The sequence below is a fragment of the Triticum dicoccoides genome, chromosome 3B, assembly GCF_002162155.2.
Source record: "Triticum dicoccoides isolate Atlit2015 ecotype Zavitan chromosome 3B, WEW_v2.0, whole genome shotgun sequence".
Classification (NCBI taxonomy): Eukaryota; Viridiplantae; Streptophyta; class Magnoliopsida; order Poales; family Poaceae; genus Triticum; species Triticum dicoccoides.
This window is the reverse complement of record NC_041385.1, coordinates 223134764-223142395: the sequence shown is the minus strand read 5'-3', so window position 1 is coordinate 223142395 and position 7632 is coordinate 223134764.

Below are 7632 nucleotides of genomic sequence, written 5' to 3'. Positions count from 1 at the left end.
TTGGTTTTGCCTACTAGATTGATCTTTCTTGCAATGGGAGAAGTGCTTAGCTTTGGGTTCAATCTTGCGGTGTCCTTTCCCAGTGACAGCAGGCGCAGCAAGGCATGTATTGTATTGTTGCCATCGAGGATAAAAAGACGGGGTTTATATCATATTGCATGAGTTTATCCCTCTACATCATGTCATCTTTCTTAATGCGTTACTCTGTTCTTATGATAACTGTTCTTTAATAGATTGTATTTCCTTGTTGCAATCCGTGTTGAATTCTCCTCATGCTTATAGTTAAAATAAAGGCTTTACCAAACATATTGTTGATGCCTTGATGCAATCTTATGAAGAAAAACTTGAGTTGGAAGTTTCTATACGTAGAAAACTTTATGATGAGTGGGAACCTACTATAAAAATTAAAATTAAAGATCATGAATGCTATGCTTTGTGTGGTTTGGGTGCTAGTGTTTCCACGATTCCGAAAACTTTATTTGATGTGCTAGGTTTCCATGATTTTGATGATTGCTCTTTAAACTTGCACCTTGCGGATTCCACCATTAAGAAACATATGGGAAGGATCAATGATATTCTTATTGTTGTAAATAGGAATTATGTGCCTGTAGATTTTATCGTTCTTGATATAGATTGCAATCTTTCATGTCCTATTATTCTTGGTAGACCTTTCCTTAGAACAATTGGTGCAATTATTCATATGAAGGAAGGGAATATTAGATTCCAATTTCCATTAAGGAAAGGCATGGAACACTTTCCAAGAAAGAAAGTCAAATTACCGTATGTATCTATCCTGCGAGCCACTTATGAGTTGAATGCCAAAGATGGCAATACTTAGATCTATTCTCGCTTTTATGCCTAGCTAGGGGCGTTAAACGATAGCGCTTGTTGGGAGGCAACCCAATTTTATTTTTGTTTCTTGATTTTTGATTATATTTAATAATAAATATTTCATATATCCTCTGTTTAGATGTGATTTTTTGTTTTAATTAGTGTTTGTGCCAAGTAGAACCTATATGATAACCTACGGTGATAGTTAATTTGATTCTGCTGAAAAACAGAAACTTTTGCATGCATGAGAATAATTTTAATAAATCACATAAACGTGATTTTACGTTGATTCTTTTTGCAGTAGATCAATAGACAAAGTTACCAGGGCTTCCTATTTTGTTAGGAGTTTTAGAGTTCCAGAAGAATTCGAAAGTTACAGATTTCTACAGACTGTTCTGTTTTTGACAGATTCTGTTTTTCGTGTGTTGTTTGCTTATTTTGATGCATCTATGGCTAGTATTGGGGGGTATGAACCATAGAGAAGTTGGAATACAGTAGGTTTAACACCAATATAAATAAATAATGAGTTCATTACAGTATCTTATGTGGTGGTTTTTATTTTTGCACTAACGGAGCTTATGAGATTTCCTGTTGAGTTTTGTGTTGTGAAGTTTTCAAGTTTTGGGTAAAGATTTGATGGACTATGGAATAAGGAATAGCAAGAGCCTAAGCTTGGGGATGCCCATGGCACCCCAAGATATTCAAGGACAATCAAAATCCTAAGCTTGGGGATGCCGCGGAAGGCATCCCCTCTTTCGTCTTCGTTTATCGGTAACTTTACTTGGAGCTATATTTTTAATCACCACATGATATGTGTTTTGTTTGGAGGGCGTCTTGTATGATATGAGTCTTTGATTTTTAGTTTACCACAATCATACTTGTTGTACACACCTTTTGGGAGAGACACACATGATTTGGAATTTATTAGAACACTCTATGTGCTTAACTTATATCTTTTGAGCTAGACAAGTTTTGCTCTAGTGCTTCACTTATATCTTTTAGAGCACGGCGGTGGCTTTATTTTGTAGACATTGTTGATCTCTCATGCTTCACTTATATTATTTTGAGAGTCTTTAGAACAGCATGGTATTTGCTATGGTTATAAATTTGGTCCTAGAATGATGAGCATCCAAGTTTGGTATAATAAAAACTATCATAGAAAGTGCATTAAACACTATGATCAATTTGATGCTTGATAATTGTTTTGAGATATATAGGTGGTAATGTTAGAGTCATGCTAGTTGGGTAATTATGAAATTGAGAAATACTTGTTTTGGAGTTGGCAAGCTCCGTAGCATGCACGTATGGTAAAAGTTGTGTGACAAATTTGTTGCATGGGGTGCTCTTTTAATTGTCTTCCTTATGAGTGGAGGTTGGGATCGCACGATGGTTAACTCCTACCAACCCTTCCCCTAGGAGCATGGGTAGTAGTACTTTGCTTCGAGGTCAAGTAGACTTTTGCAATAAGTATGTGTGTTCTTTATGACTAATGTGAGTCCATGGATTATACGCACTCTCACCCTTCCAACATTGCTAGCCTCTATTATACCCTGCAACTTTCGCCGGTATTATGCACCCACCATTTACCTTCCTCAAAACAGCCACCATACCTACCTATTATGGCATTTCCATAGCCATTCCGAGGTATATTGCCATGCAACTTTCCACCGTTCCGTTTATTATGACACGCCTCATCATTGTCATATTGCTCTTTGCATGATCATGTAGTTGACATTGTATTTGTGGCAAGGCCACCTTCATAATTTTTCATACATGTCACTCTTGATTCATTGCATATCCCAGTACACCACCGGAGGCATTCATGTAGAGTCATATAAGAGCATTGTCCCAAGTGAGGAAGGATGATGAAGACTATGATTCCCCCACAAGTCGGGATGAGACTTCAGACTTTATAAAAAATAAAAGAGGCAAAAGAATCCCAAACAAATAAAAAAAGAAAAATAAAAGAGGCCAAAGAAGCCCAAACAAATAAAAAAAGAAAAAAAGAGGCCAAATAAGCCCACCAAAAAAGGAAAAAGGAAAGAAAATGAGAGAAAAGAGAGAAGGGACAATGTTACTATCCTTTTTCCACACTTGTTCTTCAAAGTAGCACCATGATCTTCATGATAGAGAGTCTCCTATGTTGTCACTTTCATATACTAATGGGAATTTTTCATTATAGAACTTGGCTTGTATATTCCAATGATGGGCTTCCTCAAAATGCCCTAGGTCTTCGTGAGCAAGCAAGTTGGATGCACACCCACTTAGTTTCTTTTGTTGAGCTTTCATATATTTATAGCTCTAGTGCATCCGTTGCATGGCAATCCCTACTCACTCACATTGATATCTATTAATGGGCATCTCCATAGCCCGTTGATACGCCTAGTTGATGTGAGACTATTTTCTCCCTTTTTGTCTTCACAACCACCACCCTATGCCACATATAGTGCCATGTCCATGGCTTGCGCTCATGTATTGCGTAAGAGTTGAAAAAGATGAAGCACGTTAAGAAGTATGAACCAATTGCTTGTTTGAAACCGGGGTTGTGCATGATGGGAGTATTTTGTGTAATGAAAATGAAGCATGGCCTAACTATATGATTTTGTAGGGATAAGCTTTCTTTGGCTATGCTATTTTGATAAGACATGATTACTTGTTAGTATGTTGAAGTATTACTATTTTTATGTTTTATGAACATTTATCTTGAATCATTTGGATCTGAACATTCATGCCACAATAAAGAAAATTACATTGAGAATTATGCTAGGTAGCATTCCACATCAAAAATTTTGTTTTTATCATATACCTACTCGAGGACGAGCAGGAATTAAGCTTGGGGATGCTTGATATGTCTTCAACGTATCTATAATTTTTTATTGTTCCATGCTATTATATTACCCGTTTTGGATGTTTATGGGCTTTACTTTACACTTTTATATTATTTTTGGGACTAACCTACTAACTGGAGGCCCAGCCCGAATTGCTGTTTTTTTGCCTATTTCAGTGTTTCGAAGGAAAGGAATATCAAACAGAGTCCAAACGGAATGAAACCTTCGGGAGCGATTTTTTTGGAACAAACGCAATCCAGGAGACTTGGAGTGGACGTCAAGAAGTAGCCGAGGCGGCCACGAGGCAAGAGGGCGCGCCCTAGGAGGGTGGGCGCGCCCCCCACCCTCGTGGGCCCCTCGTGGCTCCCCTGACCTACCTCCTTCGCCTATATATATCCACGTACCCTGAAAACATCCAGGAGCACCACGAAAAACTATTTCCACCGCCGCAACCTTCTGTATCCGCGATATCCCATCTTGGAGCCTTCGCCTGCGCTCTGCCGGAGGGGGAATCGACCATGGAGGGCCTCTACATCATCTCCAAGGCCTCTTCGATGAGTTGTGAGTAGTTTACCACAGACCTTCGGGTCCATAGTTATTAGCCAGATGGCTCCTTCTTTCTCTTTGAATGTCAATACAAAGTTCTCCTCGATCTTCTTGGAGATCTATTCGATTTAACTCTTTTTGCGGTGTGTTTGTCGAGATCCGATGAATTGTGGGTTTATGATCAAGTTTATCTATGAGAAATAATTGAATCTTCTCTGAATTCTTTTATGTGTGATTGGTTGTCTTTGCAAGTCTCTTTGAATTATCAGTTTAGTTTGGCCTACTAGATTGATCTTTCTTGCAATGGGAGAAGTGCTTAGCTTTGGGTTCAATCTTGCGGTGTCCTTTCCCAGTGACAGCAGGGGAAGCAAGGCATGTATTGTATTGTTGCCATCGAGGATAAAAAGATGGGTTTTATATCATATTGCATGAGTTTATCCCTCTACATCATGTCATCTTTCTTAATGTGTTACTTTGTTCTTATGAACTTAATACTCTAGATGCAGGCAGTAGTCGGTCGATGTGTGGAGTAATAGTAGTAGATGCAGAATCATTTCGATCTACTTGTTGTGGATGTGATGCCTATATACATGATCATGCCTAGATAATCTCATAACTATGCACTTTTCTATCAATTGCTCGACAGTAATTTGTTCACCCACCGTAATACTTATGCTATCTTGAGAGAAGCCACTAGTGAAACCTATGGCCCCTGGGTCTATCTTTTATCATATAAGTTTTCCATCTACTTTTATTTGCATCTTTTACTTTCCAATCTATATCATAAAAATATCAAAAATATTTATCTTATCTTATTATCTCTACCAGATCTCACTTTCACAAGTTTCCGTGAAGGGATTGACAACCCCTTTATCGTGTTGGTTGCGAGGTTCTTGTTTGTTTGTGTAGGTACGAGGGACTTTTGAGGAGCCTCCTTGTAGCGACCAGACCTCAAACAGTCTGATCTCTATGCTCAGTGTCATCCCTAGATCAGTAATGCTGACACCACATAGTACTTGGAGGATTTATAACAGAGTAGCAATCACACACTTATTACATCGAATGTCTCAAGAGAGAACTTATTGAAATAAATATGGCTTAAGGCCATCTAAATACGATAACATCGGAAGACTTGGAAGATAAGCGAGTCCATCAACTCCAACGGCATCACTGAGTATAGAACCACGACCTAAAAGCACCTTACTCGTCGTCTGAAAAGTCTGCAACATGAAACGTTGCAGCCCGAAAACAGGTCAGCACATGGAATATGCTGGCAATGTAACACACAGAGAATAACAATGGAATAAGCTATACTACATGCATATTTGGCTGGTGGATAGCTCTATGGTTACAGTTTTGCATAAAGCCAATTTTTCCCTACTGCAAAGGAATAAATTTATTTAACTATCATGGTGGTTGTTAAACATTGAGAATGGTTGACAGCATTCTCAATCCCAATTAAAAGTACTCATTAAAACCCAACAATATTAATTAAAGTAACATGATGAGGTTCATATGATATCCAAGTTCTAGATACTCAAGACGTCCATAACCGGGGACACGGCTAACCATGATTAGTTTATACACTCTGCAGAGGTTTGCGCACTTTTCCCCACAAGACTCGATCACCTCCGTTTGATTCCTCGCACTACATGATGTTTGAGAAATGGATGACCGAGACATAGTCTTTCGGAAGCGCTAGCACCTTACATATGGTAGACCGGTACACCTACTTTCCCCTACATCTGCTAGTCCATCCGTAAGAGTTCGCACAACTTAATCAACTATGCCAGAGCCCATAATGGCTTGTGGCTGCACACGTAAGTTTCTAGTTTGAATAATCTCATGATCCCTTTGAGCCTGGGTGGTGGTCCAAAGAAAAACAGGCAAGTCCTGATAGAAACCAGGTGCCTCAATCTAGCCAGATGTGTGTTTAAGTTGCCACCTTAAATAAACCATTAATTAACAAACTCACATCTGTCATGGAAAATCACTCACCCAATCCACGTCTACTAGCATAGCATGGCATAATAAGCAAACGTAGAAGTAACTCCCAAGGGTTTGAAAATAAAACAGGTAATAGGTACTACCTCATCTACTTTCCATCCCACAATTTAATTAGATCCTAGTCATGCAATGTTTGAGGATAGTTCTAATGCATAAAAACTGGGTATGAGAAAAGGTATGATCAAAGTGTTACTTGCCTTGCTGATGATCCGCGAAACCTAGAGACTTGAAGTAACCGGCGGCGCACTCCGGGTATTCTACCGCAGTCAGGCAAATAAGCATACAATAAGTACTCATATAATGCACACGTAAAACTGGAATAAAAGATCTAACCAGAAAATTCAACTTAAGAACTCCGGTTTGCAAAAATAATCAAATCAAACAAAGCAACGAAAGTCAAACGGCGAAAGAAAACAGCTTTGTTTTACTAATCTGGATCTAAGTCAAATTTTATAGAAGCAAAAACTTGTTTAAGTTGATTATTCAGAAAGAGGGTTTTAATACGAAACTCCAGGTGCTTGAATCGCCTGATTCTGATAAATGAGCGAAAAGTTATACTAAAACAAAAATCGGATCAGGAATCGCGATCAGAAAAATCGCGGATTAAATCCGAGAAAAAGAAAAACTATGAACGGGTTAACGAACGAACGTTCGTTAACTAGAATTAATCTGACGAACACGTACGTTAAAACGAACGAACGAGCGAACGCTCGCTAAATAACCGAACCGAGAAAAAGAAAAAAAAACGATCTAATAAAATAAACCGAAAAAAAACCCTGAAGAAAACCGTTCGGTTTTTGAGAAAAACTGGAGGCACGGAAAACGAGGCGGCGGCGAACCTCGGCGGCGGGGTCGGCGGCGGCGGCGGCGGCGGCAGCGGGCGGGGGCGGCGGCGGATTAGGGTTAGGTTTCGGGCCCGGCGGCAGCGGCGGCTTGGCTGGCGGGGCGCGGGTGGCTGACGGGCCTGGGGGGCTCGGGGCGGCGCTATTTAAAGGCGCCCCCGGGCGGAGTCCCGCTCGGGCACGGCCCAAAGGCGGTTCGCGTTTTTTTAAATAATTCCGCGCAGAAGAAAAATAAAAATAAATACTAAACGGACTCCAAAAATCCCAAAATAAATTTCCCCGGCTTCTAAAATCAAGCCGGACAAGATGAACATTTATTTGGGGACTAAATGCAATTTTGAAAAACGTGCATTTTTCCTAAATTCAAATAAAAAGGCGAAAACTCCAAAATAAAACTTATTTGATTTTTTTTATTAAATCTTCATTATTTCTTTATTTTGGGAAAGTCATTTTATTCCCTCTCTGAATTTTTGGTAGAAGAAATAATTGAAGATAAAATAAATAAAATCAAATGATCCTATTTTCAAAATTTGAGAAAACTCAAATATGAAAATAACGAAATCCCCAACTCTCTCTAT